This window comes from Lissotriton helveticus, chromosome 1_1 (genome assembly GCF_964261635.1).
Source record: "Lissotriton helveticus chromosome 1_1, aLisHel1.1, whole genome shotgun sequence".
In the NCBI taxonomy this organism is placed as follows: Eukaryota; Metazoa; Chordata; class Amphibia; order Caudata; family Salamandridae; genus Lissotriton; species Lissotriton helveticus.
The window spans coordinates 1,089,269,149-1,089,287,746 of record NC_136057.1 but is presented as its reverse complement, the minus strand read 5'-3'; positions in this window follow the sequence as shown (position 1 = coordinate 1,089,287,746).

Genomic DNA, 18,598 nt, shown 5'->3' with positions numbered 1-18,598 from the left:
GAGCCACATTTGATATTGACATTGTGAGAAATGATGAAAGAATAGCCTTCAGGGGTACTCATTCACACAACTGGTGTACTACATTCAGAGAGTTATGGCCTGGACAATAGAAGACTTGAATACTTTTGTGCAGAGGAAATGTATGACATCGTATCTCACATGTCATCAAGCACAGAATGCATCTCTACAAGAGAGACATTTAGTGAAAGAAGGTAAGAAAATACAGAAACAAGTACAAGACATTTTTGTCATCTCTTTTACTCCCTGCACCTCTAAAGTGTGTAATTATTATATGGACAGCACCAGGGACCCCACAGGTTACTAGAGAAAGAACAAAGATGGGTGTAAAAATTACACACAGACACTGATGGGCTGAATGATAACATTCCATGCGGGCAATTTGTCAAATATTTCTGGTACGCATGATCTACAATTTAGTATCTCAGGGGAATGATCAATTAAGATACCCACACTGCCACTATGTAATGCCATTTTTCCTGGTCTCCTTGTCATCAACCTGATCACCACCGACATCCCACATTAAGAATGTAGAAGCTATGTTTAACCCCCCTGCAGATCATGAGGCAAAATTCTGCCTAAACTAAAGTATGTGTCACTAAAATGCTGACAATTAAGGGGCCGATTCTGATCCGGGTCGGAAGGGCACCGAACATGATCCGTCCGGAAAAACTACAAGCTGTACGCGTGTTTTCCGCCTGAGTCATACAGCTGTACGAGCGAGGAAGTACGATGCGAGCTACATGAAATTCACGACCGAGTCATTCCTGGGTCCAAACCGCTCCGTACGTCTCGGCCGTAAGCTAACCATGGTGTGCAGTGGATCTAATTTACGAATGAGCCAGTACGATGCACCCGTCAGACAGCCAGTGCGAGCCAGAGTGTCAAGCTTGCAAAATGTCCAGAAAGTTGCCTTTGAGGGCTCGCATCGGACCCCCTGTCACCTGCAGCCCTATGACTCAGACATAGGGGGAGACTCAAGGGTCTCTCCAACACAGGCATGTACGGTGCGGACGGCACTGACGCGTACCCACTGTAGGGGGGTGCCCTTGTGCGAGACGTACCCATTCAGTCAATGGGAGCCCATGTACGCGTCGTACGACCGGCTCCCATTGACTTCTATGGGAGTCCGATCGAACCGAGTCCGGCAGCATACGGCCGCATCGTATTCGCTCTGTCATACTGCAGGGTTCCAGCTCGGTCGGAAAACACTCCGGATCAGGCTCGGTCGGAGAGCTTTCCGACCCGGATCGGAATCGGCCCCTGAGTGTTATCTGTTGTATGTCACATGTTGTCTCTACACGAGTAGTTTTCATTATTTATTTGACCACTTATTTATTACCAGCCATCAAAAGTGTGAGTTTCTTACCACGCTGGATGTTCGCACTAATTATTACTTTTAATTACAACCTCCCACTATAGAGGAGTATATTGATTCAGTTAAGACACCGCATGTGTCAAGGATCTACCAGCCTGCCTGGGAGGCGGGCGCGTTTTTAATTCTTTCTTTGCTTTATTTCCTCAGATACTACGTGTCAGTGATTAACCATATGTATTACCTGTTTGGTGTATACACAGTAGGTGTGCACCTCATTAATTCCTAATTATAGGTTTGCTTAGGAGTGGCACACAAAGGGCTGGTCCTCGTGTGGTCCTGAAGAAGAGCTTTGAGAGGACAACTTAAAACATGTCTACCCAATACTAGGGACACTATACTCATTATAGTTAGAATTTCCCTATTACTAACCCCTGATTTTAGTCACACCAACTAGGGGCAGAAATAAAATATTAGCCCACTAATTAGGTATTTTAAACTTTTTGATTTTTCACTCCACTTTCACTGCACTACACATTTTTCACAACTTAGTGCTCCTACGTAGTTCCGCAAGTCGCAGCATGCCTTAATCCGCAGCAGATTGGGAGGACCCCAATGATGAAGCATGCCACCTAGGGCAAACCCTGGTGGGTGAGGGGACTCTAGAAAACATTTTGTTTCTGGAAAGAGGATTTTAATACATGTTCACTGAAAACCCTGTTTTTTCCCCACGGTTAGGTATTTATTCTGGTATTCCAGATTTTGTGAAATTTAGTCAGTTAGGAGGGTGAACCTAACCTCAATCTCTATCTCCCCCATCATTTGATTGCATATAAATTGGGCTGCCAGATAATTATTTATTAACTATCCCCTCAGTTTTATGTTCATATTACTACCACAAAGTAAGAAGCAGAAGATAAAGTCAACTCACCATTATTTTGGTACTTCTCAGCATTCAGGTTATCATAGAAGAGTTTCATACTGACAGTAAAAACAATATACATACAAGAGTGTCATATTAATAAAGGGTCTAAACTGACTTTGCATAATAATGCTCTTGTTGTGAAGTATGAGAAGTTTACCAGACTTGTGAGAAGCTGGCCTGGTATTTGATGTCCACTAATGTAAGTGGCACCTTGCACCAGCCCAGACAACCCTTATGGTGATTTAAGAGGTCTTAGTCAACCACAAAAAGCTCTCTAGGTGGTAGCTATGGAGACCAGTCTTCAGGCTTACGCTTGAAGGAGTGTAAAGCAGCTTGTTTTAACAGAATGCAATATTATAGTATAGATTAAATGAAAGGGAACCACACAAGGTATTTATACAAATATGTATTTGCTATCTAATACTCTCTAGTACATTCCAGTATCTCCCACATGGACATATACACAAAGCACACTAACTATAGCAAAGAAATCACAGTAAATTGCACAAATACACAGTGGGCCACTGGGGGGACCAAACCATATACTAAGAAAGAGATATAAGAACCACAACTCGAGTCAAGACAATGTCAAGATGTTGTAGAATTGCTGGGGACCCATGCAGAGCCCAAAGAAGATGTATTTGACCCTGCATAGGAACCCACAGGTCGAAGAAACTGGAGTAGGTGCATGACAACATGCAGCTTTACAAAACAACAGGCCACGGAGCACACAGTGTGATGTGGTTGAAGATCTTTTCAGGAGAAGTTGAGAGAGGTTGGGGCTACTTGGAGCCCAATGCACTTCCTGCAGAATTTTCAACAAGCATTTGCACTTGCAAAAGTATGTGGTGCACAGGGATTCGGGTATTGCAGCCCACATGAGGGATTCTGGCCTCAAACTGGGTGAGAGGGCAGTTCTGGCCTTGATGGACGTTGTTGAACCCTTCGGAGTCTGTAGGAGTTTGGAATCAGCAAACCGGTCAGCAGTGTTGCAGTGCCTGCCAATGCAGCTGAGTGACTCCTTCACTCCAAGGGAGATTATCTTCAAGTGTCTTGGATGCTCCACAGGTCCTGCATGGTGCACAGGCACAGACGAGGCAGCATACTGAAAGGGAGATACAGTCAGGCCCAAATGAATTCCAGTGAAGTCCAGAGTGCCCAGAGGTAGAAGTGCAGTGGTTTCAGTTCTAAATCTTGTCCATGATGAATCTAGGGACCTACACCCAGGTAAACCCTTAAGAATCTTAAGGAAAGGGTTGGGAAGATTCAGGGGACCCTCCCAGACGACAGTATGGACAGGGGGAGGTTCCTCCCATGTCCTTTGTCCAGTTTTGCTCAAGAACAGGAGCCAAAGGCTCCCAGGACTGGTTTGAACTGGACTATACACAGGGACACCAAATGTGTCCCTCATGCAGACTTTCATGCGCTGGCAAGCGCACCCACTCAGCCCTAATACACTAAATCCTGTCTGGAAGGTGGTCGCACTTCCTGTGGCAGGATGCCTATTGTTCTGCCTTCTCTTGCTCGAGCTTGGCTCAGTGGCAGGAGGGCAGAAATGTGTCTCTGGGTGGCAGAAACCATTTTGTGCTGTCCAGGACTAGAAGGCTGGTACCAGGAACACTGAGAGCCTAACAGAGGGTTCTTCCAGTGGGTGGAATCTTACCTCCCACACTTGTAAAGGTGTGGAGGTATGATTCCAACATGTTTGACACCAAACCCAATAGGATTTGTTGCAGCCATTTTCAAGATGGTCATCATGCGGTCACACAATGCTCCTCCATAATATATATGGCTGCTTCACTGACAGTCCAGGAAAATGGTCTCCGTAGGCTGCAGGGGTGTCCTGCTCATGCAGGGTCACCCTCTCATTCAGAATCAAGCACCCTGCCCTCAGGATTGCAAAGGCCTGCTAGAAGGGTAACTTATAGGTTTTAAGTGCAGTGACCCTTAGATATAGTAAACCTATATCATTCATAGCTGGTGCATGCACCAACTTACAATTTGAATGGTCTGTCATGGGTGGCATAATACATGCTGCAGACCATGGGAGACGTCTGGGGTACCTAAGCTCTGGGTACTTGGGTACCATATACTAGGGACTGATAAGGGTACCCCAGTATCCAATTTGGGATTGTACCTAGGTACTAACACAACAGTTTAGAGAGAAATCAGATAGAGTGGGTTCCTGATTAGCAGGATCGCAATGAGACTGGTCAAAATTAGTGTCACATCAAGCAGAAAGTGGAGGTAACCATAAGAAGCAGATCCTACTTTCCTACACAACCCCAAGCAAATGTAAGGAAATGAGACTAACTTCGCCCAGTTGAGTCTTCATTTTCGAAGTGAAAATATCTGGGCAGTCCATCTGCATTGGCATGGTTACTCCCAGCTCAATATTCCACGGAATAGTTCATCCCATGTAGGGAAATGGACCACCTCAAAAGTTTGGGTTTCACCCTTCATCTGTTTTAGCCATAAGAGGGGCTTATGGTCTGTCTGAACAATGAAGCGAGTGCCAAACAAGTATGGCCTCAACTTCTTCTGAGCCCAGACCACAGCAAAGGCTTACCTCTCTATAGCTGACCGACTTTCCTCTCTGAGGGTCAACCTTCTGCTGATAAAAGCTTCTGGTTGATCAAGGCCCTCTGCATTTAGTTGTGACAACACAACCCCTACCCCCAACTCAGATGCATCTGTTTGGACAATAAATTGTTTAGAGTAGTCAGGTCTCTGCAGAATGGGAAGAGTGCACATGGCCTGCTTGAGGTTATCAAATGCCTTCTGACAGCTAACTGTCAACGGAACTTTCTTGGGCATTTTCTTGGAGGTGAGATCCTTCAAGGGAGTCCCTAAAGACCCATATCCTCTCACAAATCTCCTGTAATACCCAGTCAGGCCCAAGAAAGCTCTGACCTGAGTCTGGGTAGTGGGAGCAACCCAGTCCATTCTGGTCTGGATTTTGATCTGTAGTGTTTGAACCTGGCCTCCACCCACAAGGTGGCCCAGGTACACAACCTTGCTCTGCCTTATCTGGCACTTAGTAGCCTTGATAGTGAGGCCTGCTTTCTGCAGAGCCTCCAAAATATTCTTCAGGTGGATCAGGTGATCCTCCCAGGTGGCACTAAAGACAGCTATATCATCAAGATATGCTGCACTATAGGCTTCCAGACCTGTGAGAACGTTGTTTGCCAGCCTTTGAAATGTGGCAGGTGACATTCATCAAACTAAAGGTCATCACAATAAGTTGATAATGCCCACTAGGGATTGAAAATGCTGTTTTTGGTTTGGCATCCTCAGCTAGTCTGACTTGTCAATAGCCAGCAGTAAGGTCATATGATCTTAAGAATTTGTCTGAGGCCAAATTGTCCATTAGCTCATCCGCCCCCAGGAATAGGGTGAGCATCATTCCTAGTGACTTCATTGAGTCCCATGTAGTCCACACAAAACCTCATCCCTCTCTTACCACCCTGGGTGTGAGGTTTAGGGATTAGGACTTCTGAACTAGCCCAAGGGCTATCTGAGGGCTCAATCACTCCCAATTCCAGAATGTTGTGGATCTCTGTTCTGATGCAATCTCTGACATGGTCAGGCTGCCTGTGTATTGTATTCTTAACTGGTAGACTCTCACCTCTGTCCACTTCATGGGTACATCAGGAGGTTTGACTGGGTGTCGAAGAAAACATATGCCTGTATTGATTGAGGACCTTCCTACAATCAATCTGCCGTTGGTCAGTGAGGCTGCCTGCCAAGGCTACACCATTCACTGACCCATCATCAGAGTTTTGTGAGAGGATATCAGGAAGAGGGTCACTCTCTTCCTCCTGCCCCTCATCACTGGCCATGAGCAAGCCCATGTCAGCCCTGTCCACAAAAGGTTTGAGCCTGTTCACATAGAGCACCCTATGGGGGCTCCTGGGAGTGCCAAGGTCCACCAGATAGGCACCCTCACCTTTTTGCTCAATGATAGTGTGGGTCCACTCCATTTATCTTGGAGAGCTGCTGGGGCCACAGGCTCCAACACCCACACTTTCTGGCCTGGCTGTTAAACTGTTAGAACAGACTTTTGGTCATGCCAAGCTTTTTGCAATTCTTGACTGGCCTCCAGGTTTGAACTTGCCTTCTTGATGTACTCAGCCCGCCTGGAGCGGAGACCAAGTACATACTCCATTATGTCTTGTTCGGGAGGTTTGAGAGGCAACTCCCATTCCTCCTTCACCAAACACAAGGGACCCTTAATTGGATGCCCAAACAGAAGTTCAAAAGGGCTGTGGCCAAACCCCTTCTGATGGACCTCTCTGTAGGCAAAGAAAAGACAGGTCAGAAGAATATCCCATTTACGCCTAATCTTTACTGGGAGGCCCATTATTATGCCCTTGAGGGTTTTGTTGAATCTCTCAACAAACCCATTGCATTGTGGGTGACATGGTGTGGTGAATTTGTAATACACACCACATTCTTTCCACGTTGCAATAATATAACTCGACATGAAGTTTGCACCCCTGTAAGTAAAAATCTCCTTAGGGAAACCTACTCTGGAAAGAATTCCCAAGAGGGCCCTGGCCACCACAGGAGCCGTGGTGGTTCTAAGGGGAATGGCTTCTGGGTACCTAGTGGCATGTTCACCACCACTAGAATATAACTGTGCCCAGATGCTGTGGAAGGGTTCATGGGACCAATGATATCAATCCCAACCCTCTCAAAGGGAACCCCCACTGCTGGAAATGGTAATCAGGGGGGACTTTGTAACGCCACCTGCCTTACCACTGGCCTGGCAAGTGGCACAGGAGCGACACAACTCCTTTGCGTCCTCAGACATATGAGGCCAGTGAAAGTGAGGGACAAGCCTTTCCCAAGTCGCACTTTGGCCTAGGTATCCTGCCAAGAGAATGCCATGTGCTAGGACGAGTAGGAAGCCCCTAAACTTCAGAGGTATAACCAACCTCCTGGTGGCACCAGGCTTCAGGTCCCTACCCTCTGAGTAAAGGAGCGTTTGATCCAAGTAGATCCTATGGGACCCACTGATACTCCCAGCAGCCTGAGCAGCAGCTTGCTGTCTGAGGGGTGCAAAAGAGCGGCAGGTTTGCTGTTCAAAATCAAGTCTGCCCTGGAAGGGCTCCCTGTCCCCAAGAACACAACCTGATCAGGCTCGAGTTCATCTGGACAGTTCCGTCACAGGGAATAAGATCATTTCCCTCAAGAGACTGATCTTCACTCTGAGTCTGGGGGGAAGACACCGCCTTATCCCTCCTGCTCTTTCTCTTGGAAGGTACCTGTGTAGTGTAGTTCCTATATTCCCAATAGGCTCTGCGCTTTGGAATAATATATCCTATAGATGTGACGTAGGACTGAGGTCTACTAGGTCTCTATCGAATATATTAAACCTAATTACGAGTGCCAGCTAGCTCAGAGGTTACTGTAAACTTTCTTGAATAAACAAGAAGGGATTAGTTTCTGACAATTGCATAAACATTACCACTTTGTTTCCCCTAGAATAAACATATCTTCAGAGTCGTGGAAACAATAGATAGATATCTTACTCAGTCAATCATGCATGCTTTGTTTCATCAGAGGTGCAGAGAAATAGAGAGACGGGCGTTTTCAATAAAAGGATTTATTACACAGTCTTCTTTCTCATGCAAGTAAAGTGAACTGCTACAATCATAATACAGGCTGTAAAGTATAATGCATACAGCGAGAAGAGTATTGTAAAATAATACTATAAAAGCATTGTATGATTTCTAAACCATAGATAAATACATACATAAATAACAAAGGCTAAAAGTACTCAACTGGTGCTTCTAAAATACGCCAACCCCAATGTACATAACCTAAGTCTAGTATGAGGGAAGAAGTAAGTGTGGTGTAGCATAGGTTTAGTTTTCTTTGCCAAGAATCTATCCAAGATTTCTCTTAGGGTCTAATCAGCTCCGTACCTTGGTTTTAGAATGAAGGAGGTCTGGTATCTCTGCCTCGGGACTCGATTTCCCAACACCCCATGAGGGGAGCATGGAAACACTGGAGCTGGATTCCCAGTGAGAGAAAGGACAGCTTCTCAATCAGTCCATCAGCTGGAGGGTTGGCTTCCTGCGGCACTTGCTGTAGCGAGCTGCGTCGGGCAAGTAGATAGTCGAGCTGCTCCGAACCACCGTGTGTTTGCTAGGGCAAGTGAAGGCATATTTATACCTTGAAGGTGCCTAGTTTGACATAAAGTCGGGCATAATAACGTCATCAAAGAACCTCAAGGGAATGGTAGTTCTTTGAAAACTCCATGAGTTCTTGGACAAATTAATATTCAAGCAAGGGGATGTCCCTGACTGCTTCAGCCGATTTTTCCAAGAAATCATTGTGGCTTTTAGGAACGGGTGGAAGTAGCCATGCCTGTATTTGGACTGCATGGGCTATGTCTAAATAAGGTTATGATTTCTTTGCCTATATAAGGGCAATGTGAATTGTACCTATATAAGGCCATGAATCGGGAAATTTTGCTTGGATCCTAAAATGCCATACAACACTTGGTCCATTGTTCCAGGATCCAGGGCCTGTTCAGTGGATGTCAGTTTGACTTGTGACCTAGTCACACCAAACACATCTGCAGAAATGTCCAACATTGTTTCATGAGTCCTAAATTCCACATCAGCCCAAGCTGAAGTCTCCAAATCATTGCCCAACAAACAATCTACTGGTAGGTCTGAACTTACCACAACCCCTTCATGGCCAGTTGACCCTCCCCAGCTGAAATTAACAACTGCCAAGGAATGGTCAGTCCTGACATTGTTTGCATTGGTCACTTGGTACATCTCACTAAGTAAGATTCGTCCAGGAGACACTAGTTTCTCTTCCACCATGGGACACGGGCCCCTGTCTCCCTGTAGGCCACTGCCTTTGTTCCATTGATCAAGGGCTGTTGTCTGTACTTGCCCAGGTTACTGGGACTGACAAGTAGGGTGGCAATATCCATACTACCATCACGGACTAGCACAGCCTGAGCTGGAGCTCTGACTAAGCCATAACCCACCTCAGATCTCAAGGCTAACCCCACTAATCCCTTGTTCGCTGTACCATCACTTGTACTCATACTAGGGGGAACAGTTGCCGTAGGGGCAGTGGTGGTAGGAGTTGTCTCCTCTACTTTTGAACGATCAGCATCTTTTGTCCTGTGGGTTTTTACCTTACAATAGTAACACCAAGGTTTCTTTTTGCCTTTTCCTTTGTTGGAGTTTGACTCCCCCCAGATGCAGGTTTTTGGGGCTCTAATGAAGTGTCCTTTTTGTCTTTAACCTTATCCCCACCCTTATCTTGAGCTTTTGGAGAATATTGCTTCTTCTTGTTACCTCTGTTGTTCTGGTTTTTCTGCTTACCCCTGGTCCTGACCCACTTATCTGACTTATTTCCCAAATCTTGGGGAGACGTCAGATCTGAGTCCACCAGGTATTGATGCAACAACTGATTCTCGCAATTTTTAAGGATCTGCTCCCTCATAATCAAATTTTACAATCCATCAAAGTCCTGCACCTTTCTGCCAAGTAACCAGCCTTCCAGAGCCTTAATGACACTGTTGATTCCACCATGGTACTCTAGTCCCAATTTGTTCATTGCCTTCTGGATTTCTAGGGACTCTCTGCCAAGGGCCAACTGCTCTTTCCTGAGCCTCAGCCTAGCTTTCTCAAGTTCAAGCATTTGGTACTCCCTATCCAAAGAGGTTCCCCCTTTACTAGAAATAGAGGTCCCTACTGATGAAATATTGGATTTTGCAGAGGAGGACCTAGACCTCCTTGGTCTACTCTGCACCTTCCCAGGAGGATCAAAGGGGGCATCCTCTTGGTACTTTGTGTTCTCCTTTGGGAGGTCTGAATTGTCCAGGTGGGAGCCATCAGCCCCCCCCCCCCCCGGTCTGGGTTAGATTCTAGGTCAAAGAGGGGTCCCCCTACTGTCCTATCCTCATTCCCAGGCCCACCCACTCTGTCCTGTTCATCTGACCTAGGGGTTTTCCGCAGGTCATCTAACAGTAACACCTCTACCAGGCATTGAGTGTTGGCACTTCTCCCCATGTTCAGCTTCCTAGATGCACACAGTGCTTTCGGTTCTTGGAACACGAGTACACTGTATCTAGAAGGCAGAGTGCCACTGGCATCTCCTTTAGTAAACATGGCCGCCAAGTAGGAGCTCTATAGAGGAGCTCCTTGAGTTGGGGATAACAAAAAGGATTAAATACCCGGTTTAACCCCGCCGTACACACACCACCCACGGACCGCCGACTGGTGGATAAGAAGAAAATAGAAGGCTTAACTTAACTTAACGACACGACATGACTTCGCCTCATGCCATCGTGACTGATCCTCGCCAGCAACAGACCTGCGCAGAAGCTGTTTGGGGGTCATCTGGAAAAGAGGCGAGGCCTCCTGGATGTTTGGACCGGGCTATCGCAGCGGTACTCGGCCGAGGGCACAGGACAGAGGTGAGTGTCCAGATCCTCTGCCTGAAACGCCCTCAGGCTGTCGGTGCCACCAAGGGTCTACGCCGTCACCACCATGCAGCGCTCGCGGGGCCGGCTATACAAAATAGCGGAAAATTGGGCCTCGGCAGGGGGCGGAGCACGGAGAGGGGAGAGCCTGAGAGGGAAACGAGACGACTGCTCACAGGATCGCCGCAGGGGGACCTGGAATCACAGAGCCGGAGTGCACCGATGCACAACCAAGATGGTTGTAATGCGGATGTAATGCGAATGCTAAGACTTAATTGTACGCGAGAGAACCAAAGAGGAAAAATCGGGAGAGTCAGGGCCGGGCCTGCCTGACCTTCAAATGGCGGCCGCCACTGACATTAATGTCCTAAGTGAGCAGATACAACAATCCACACCTAAATATTAATGAAACAGCTAGCTACACATCACACATACTGCTAGCTACAGGCACTATCTGAGCCCTACAGACTGAGGCCCTGGACATCTTGAATGAAAGATGAAAACACCACCAAAAATGGCAGCAGCAAGGGAAAGTGAAAGAGTACAACCAGACTATGGAAAGAGAAAAGAGCTTTCAGTCCTAGGATAACTGCAGCAAGTAAAGGCAAGTGAAAGAGGACAATCAGGCTATTGAAAGAGAGAAGGGCATACAGCTATCAGTTAAGCCAGACAACTGGTGGCCATCTTGAAATAACCCTAAGTAAAGACTGACACTGGAAATGATGAACACTAAAAGGGCAACACAGAACAAACATGTCAGACAAAAATTACACAAAAACAAAAATAAATAAACAAATGTATTCAAGACAGGAAGAATAATTAAACAGTAATCAAGGACACCTCAAATAATACTCCACGCCAATCAACAAATATGACGGACAACTACTTAGAGCCAGAAGGCATGAACGCTCATGTCATAAAATACCCATCCAAATTATCCAAGAATGCAGCCAAAAAATTCAAACATAACCTATTGAGAAAAACCCCAGACACGCTGATCTCCGACCCCTCTTTTAGCACAGTTAAAGGTATTATCGTGAATGACTTGATATTCTTCACTAGAATAACGGCGATTTGGCGCAATGCCATTACAAAAATGCTTAACACAAAAACTATAACCAACATCCCACATGGCATAAAACGTATGATCAAACCTTCACCAAGATGCAGAGCGGACCTATGCATAACTATATATAAGAACGGAATAGTGCTCATACAAGCAGCTGGCAGCGAACTAGAAAAATTCGACAACATGTTCTCAACCTTAAAAGGATGTGTAGAAAACTCAAGATCACAACTACTAGAAGACACTGTAGTGCACTACAGTACTACCCCCACAGACAGCGTACCAACTATAAACCTTCAGGATCCACTCCATCCAACACATCAAGGAGACATAAGTGGAACAGTAGGCACGCAATCTGGGAATGATACAGTAAGAACAGAATTGGCCACACGATATGCAAATATAGTCTTGGTACTTTCTCAGAATTAAGAGTCGACCACTCTCCACAATGACAGGAAGGATACAGGAAGAATTGAATTAGCTACACGATATGCAATCCTGAAACCTCCTCAGAGGGAAGATTCGACGCCTCTCCACACTAACAGGTCATCGCTGATGAGTATGGCACCCAATGAAAACATGGAAACAACTGATATAGAAAATATCACCCCTTCCATACCCCACTCTACCACAACACAAAAGTCATCTAGAAAGACACGAAATATCTATCCCCCAAACATGGTAGTAAGAGCACTAAGCATAGAAAGCGGCTTCAACAGAAGCGGAGCAGACAACCGAACTAATGGCAAAAAGAAAAGGTGTCCGATGAAGAGAACAAAACTAAAACACGGGAACGCAGAACGAGGATCCAGAAATAAGAGGGTGAGCCCCCTGAAAACGTCATCCCAGACTCTAAGAGAAATCACAGAGCTTTAAACACAAGTGGGCAATATTCTACAGTAAGCACTCACAACAAAGTCGAGCACATACGAGAAGTTCTACTTAATTATCAAAGAAAGGGCAATAAGAGGGCAATGCCATTATCAAACAGGCAAAATCGACCTGATAGGAACCGTAATTACTTATGGGAAGAAGAAACCCTATCTTTACTACGGGAATATGAGCCTAAAGACCTCGATAGAGGGGAGGAAATTAGAACAGTCCAGATCGATGGTAATAGAACTTCAAGACAAAATGAAAGGAAACCCAATCTTAACAACCTACAACAAGTCCAGCTAATCTCTGACTCACAGAACATGAACACGAGTAACGCAGGGAAACCACTGAAATGCCTACAGCTTAACTGTCGGTCCGCAGCAAAACATGCATCAGACATAGCTGACCTCATCTTGAACCAGGAAATTGACGTGACAATCTTGACAGAAATCTCGTCTCCTTGTATGGACTTACTAGTGCCCACACAGTACAGTATTGTGAGACTTGATAGACAAAAAAGACAGGGGATGGTGTAGCCTGCATTCACCGATCGGATATAGAGGTTAGCCAAGTTCTATCAGAACCACTCGAATCCTGTGAACACCTATGTCTCAAGATAAGATCAGCAGATAAAGATGCAACCTGCATGCGCTTTACCACCCACCAGGAAATAATATGACTTTCATAGACCAGCTAATGGAAATCATCACCAACAACTCCAATACTGAAACTAATAACATTGTTCTAGGGGACTTTAACTTACACTGGAACGACAACGATGACAAACAGGTTAATGCTCTTAAAGACTTTCTAGCGGAACTAAACCTTAACCAAGCATGTACACAGCCAACACACGTGAAAGGAGCCACGTTAGACTGGATAATCTCAAAAACCAACAATACCTCAATCCTATCAATTGAGCCGTGCGACTGGTCAGATCACCATGCCATTACCTTCCTGATAAACACAGTGAAAAATAAACAAGACCATACAACCTACCAGAAACAGCGATCCTACATATTGTCGATGATGCACTACAGGCCTTAGACCTTAATCAGACATGTCTACTTATCCTCCTTGACCTATCATCAGCATTTGACACGGTAAATCATGAAAAACTACTGAGCAGGCTCCATGACAGGATGGGACTGTCTGGAAATGTGCTAAAATGGTTTGAATCATTCTTTCAGAATAGAACGCAAAGATTCCTTGTCAATCAATCACTCTCACCTTCATGCCCTAACTCAATTGGAGTCCCTCAAGGTTCTACATTATCTCCTTCACTGTTCAACTTGTATGTCGAACCGTTCACAGAAATGCTCCGAAAATCCAAAATATTCTATCATATGTAGGCGGATGACACGCAGAAATACATCAAGATCACATCCCTGGAAGATATCAAGAAAATGAATGAGGCCTTAAAAATGCCATTAAAATGGCTAACTAACAATCATTTGAAACTAAATCGCAAAAAACAGAATTCTTACTAATCTCACCACCAAAGAAACACACAGAAGTGAAGCAATGGTCCAAAATGATCACAGCGTTAAACTGCACCCCTACCCTAGTTGTCTCAGCGAAATCACTAGGAATCACACTAGATGAGAACCTAGACATGAAAGCCCACATCAAATCAATGGCAAAAAGCGCCCGCTCTCACGTGAACTACATTAGAAAAGTGAAACCATTCATATCTAAGGCGGATCTCAAACTGGCAGTCCTATTACTAGTTATCGCGAGGATTGAATATGGATGTACAACTCTAGCAGGTCTACCCAAAATTTCAATAGCACCACTAAAGGTATGCCTCAATGCAGCTGCAAGACTTATCACTGGATCGAGGAAATTCAACCATTTCTCACCTCACCTGAAAGCATTAAACTGGCTACCTTACGAGGCCAGAATCCAGCTAAAAATGGCATGCATAACCCACAAAGCGCTCCACTACAATACACCAAGTTACCTTGCTCAGAAAATTAAACTATCTGGAGGAAACAGACCGGCCAGGAGTGCAAAGGAGCTGGTGTTGAGACCAGCCATCTTCCTGAAAAGAAAACATATGATAGACCTTTCTCAGGAGCAGCCCCCAGAATCTGGAACTCACTTCCTCCAAGCATTAGAAAAATTCCAGACACAGCATCCTTTAAGATGGAAACTAAGATCTTCCTAATGAGTAAGTTCCTTTCATAGGCAAGGCTCAGGACTCCACAATATATGACCATGGACTGCAACTGAAAAAGGCACAGGATATATACACTTAGGAACTATCACTTCTAGTACACATTATATTTAACTGTATACTAAACCTACATCATGTTCTGTATATAATTTATGTATATCTTTTATTTAATATTTATCTTTCTATTGCTGTTTATGTACCTACCTCATACCACTGTGAACTTTTACTATAACAATGCTTGTCAATAAGTGCCTCATGTAATGTGAAGCGCTCTGATACCCAAGGGTCATGTTTGCGCTATAAAAAACTCTTAAAATAAAATAAATAAAAAATAAAATACTAAGTGTGGTTGGGTGTTGCACCTCCCTAACCTAGTGGGAACTACGCTCTCCGAGATTAGAGAAATGGTGTGCTAGACCCTTGACTTACCCAACCCTAACTTCAGTAGATATTGCTGTTCTAAGCTTGTATTAATATGTGCCTAGTGCTAGTGGTTTTTCAGTTAATCAATACAAAGATGTATCTGGTAAAACAATGCAGGCTTCAATCCCAACTGCCGCACACCAATGTGAGAAGCTGACCAGGTATATGATGTCCACTAATGTAAGTGGCCACCGCGCACTAGCCCAGACAACCGGTATGGTGATTTAGGAGGTCTTAGACAACCACAAAGAGCTCTATAAGTGGTAGCTGTGAAGAGCAGCCTTCATGCTTAGACTTGAAGGAGTGTAAAGCAGCTTGTTTTACCAGAATTCAATTGTATAGTATAGATTAAATGAAAAGGAACCACACAGGTATTTATAAAAACATGTATTTATTAAGTAATACTCTCTAGTAAGTTCCAGTATCTCCCACACAGGGATATACACAAAGCACACATTACTATAGCAAATAAACCACAGTAAATAGCACTAATACACAGCGGGCCCCTGGGCGGTACCAAACCATATACGAAGAAAGAGGTATAAGAACCATGTGTTGAGTTGGGACAATGTCGCGAGGTTGTAGAATCGCTGGGGAACCAAGGAACAACCCAAGGAAAGTAGAAAGGGACCCCACGGAGGGCGCCTGCAGTGTGAGAACACTACAGCGGGCTCCGTACAACTCTACGTGTAAATCGTGGTTGGATTTTTGAAGATTACAGACCCTCCCCAGTGGACCCTGAAGAAACCCTGTGGAAGACAGAAGGTTGGAGAGCCACCCCACCCGTAGATACTGTGGTACCCAAGTTACCTATCTCAGGGAAGCCGGGTGCATAGGTGTGAAGTGGTGTCAGAAACTACAGTCAAACCCAATGGAGGACTTCAGGAACGTACCGCTGCTGGAAGAGGAGAAAGTGTCTGTGGGAATCCAAAAGAGGATTCGTGATGAAGAGTACCTGAGAGCAGAGGGAACAGAGTCTGCGTCACTTGAGAGTGACCAGGGGCTCAGTAGACGAATGCCCGCTGATGTCAGGTGCTTCGGGATAGATGATGACCTTGACTCTGCAGCTGTGGGAACCAGGTGACGCTGAAGATGACCAGGAATCAGATACTAGCTTTCCCATGAAGGATGTTGAGTGCTGAGGGGTCGGTGTCCGGCGGGAACACCAACACGTCTTGGCAAAAGCAACCGACGTGGCAAGTCAAGAAGTTGCAGGAAGAGGACCGGCAAGGTCCAGGATACTCGCTACAATCAGGGGAGTCAGGGCAAGCCCAGAGCAATCAGGGGAGTCCAAAGAAGACATAGTTGACCCTCCACTGGACCCACAGGTCGAAGACACTGGAGTCGCGGGAGGACCGTGTGCCGCTTAACAAAAACAAACGGAGCACACAGTGTGATGTGGTTGAAGATCTTTGCAGGAGAAGTTGACAGAGGTTAGGGCTACTTGAAGCCTAATGCACTTGCTGCAAATTTGCCAACAAGCATTTACACTTGCAAAAGTACGCGTTGCACAGGGGTTAAGGTATTGCATCGCCCTTGAGGGATTCTAGCCTCAAACTCGGTGAGAGGGTAGCTCTTGTCTCAAAAGACATAGAAATTTACCTCCTGTGTTGTTGAACTCTTCAGAGTCTGTAGAAGCGCAGGATCAGCAGATCAGTGAGCAGTGTTGTGCCTGTGAATGCAGGGGAGTGACTCCTTCACTCCAAGGGAGATTATATTCAAGTGTCTTGGATGCTCCACAGGTCCAGCACAGATCCTGTATGGTGCACAGGCACGGACGAGGCAGAAAACTGAAAGGGAGATGAAGTCAGGCCCAAACGAAGTCCAGCGAGGTCCAGAGTCCCCAGACTGTAGCAATGCAGTGGTTTAACCCAGGTAAGCTTTTACGTACCCTAAGGAAAGAATTGGGAAGATTCAGGAGACTTTCCAATGGGAGGGTCTGGACAGGGGGGAGGTTACTCCTATGTCCTTTGTCCAGTTGTGCGCCCGAGTTGGAGGCAGCCTAGGACAGGTTTGAACTGGACTATGCACAGGGATACCAAATGTGCCCCTCATGCAGACTTTCCGGCGCTGGCAAGCGCAACCACCCAGCCCTACTACAATAAAGCGTGTCTGGGAGGTTGTCACACCTCCCTGTGACAGGATGCCTATTCTTCTGCCTTTCCTTGTGCTATCCGGGACTAGAATGCTGGTACTGGGAACACTGAGAGCCTAACAGAGGGCTCTCTCGGTGGGTGGAATCATACCTCCCACACCACTAATGGTGTGGTGGTATGATTTCAACATGTTTGACCACCAAACACGATAGGATTCATTGCAGCCATTTTTGAGATGGTCATCATAAAGTCATGCAAGGACCCTCTATTTAGTTTATGGCTGCTTCACTGCTTCACTGACAACCCGGGAAAATGGACTCCATAGGCTGCAGGGGTGTCCTGCTAATGCAGGGGCACCCACTTCCCTAGAACCAAGGATTGTAAAGGCCTGCTAGAGGTGTGGCCTATAAGTTTTAAGTGCAGTGGCCCTTGGATATAGCAAACCTATATCTTTCGTAAGTGGTGCATGCACCAACTTACACAGGCTGCAATGGCATGCCGGTAGTACCATTTTGAATGGTCTCTCATGGGCGGCATAATACAGGATGAAGCCCATGGGAGACCTCTGGGTTACCTATGCCTGGGCATTTGGGTGCCATATACTAGGGACTGATAAGCCTACCCCAGTATCCAATCTGACATTGTACCTATGTACTAACACACCTGTTTAGGGAGCAAACAGTTAGACTGGGGTCCTGATTAGCAGTAGCTGGTCTGACTAGTCAAAAACAGGGTCACATCAAGCAAAAAGTGGGATCAGAAGCAGATCCTACTCTAATATGCTAGTCCACAATTAGAGATAGCAAGATACTAGCAAAATGATGACTCCAGCTGGTAGTTAAGTGAACATGCTTATTATTATTATGTCAGTAAGCCCCAGGAGGCATGAAAAAACATTAATATCTCCAGGAGCTTAATGATATGCTAATGATGTTAGTATGCCCTAACATAATCCATAAGGATAGTGAACTCTGAGAAATTACCATATTTTGTGTGATGCCCTATCCGCATTCCTGGCTTTGGAACTCTGGGCACTTTACTACTTCTAACTAGTAGTAAAGTGACTGTGCTCCCCACTTAAACATGATAGAAGTGGCTATTGCTTAATGGCAAATGTAAATTATCGCTAAGTCTCTAGTATATGATGTGGGGGAATGTTGGGGGATAGAAATTTTGTGAATCATGGCGTTTGAGGAAATTCACATCACAGAAATGCAAGGATAATGTGCGATTTTAGTC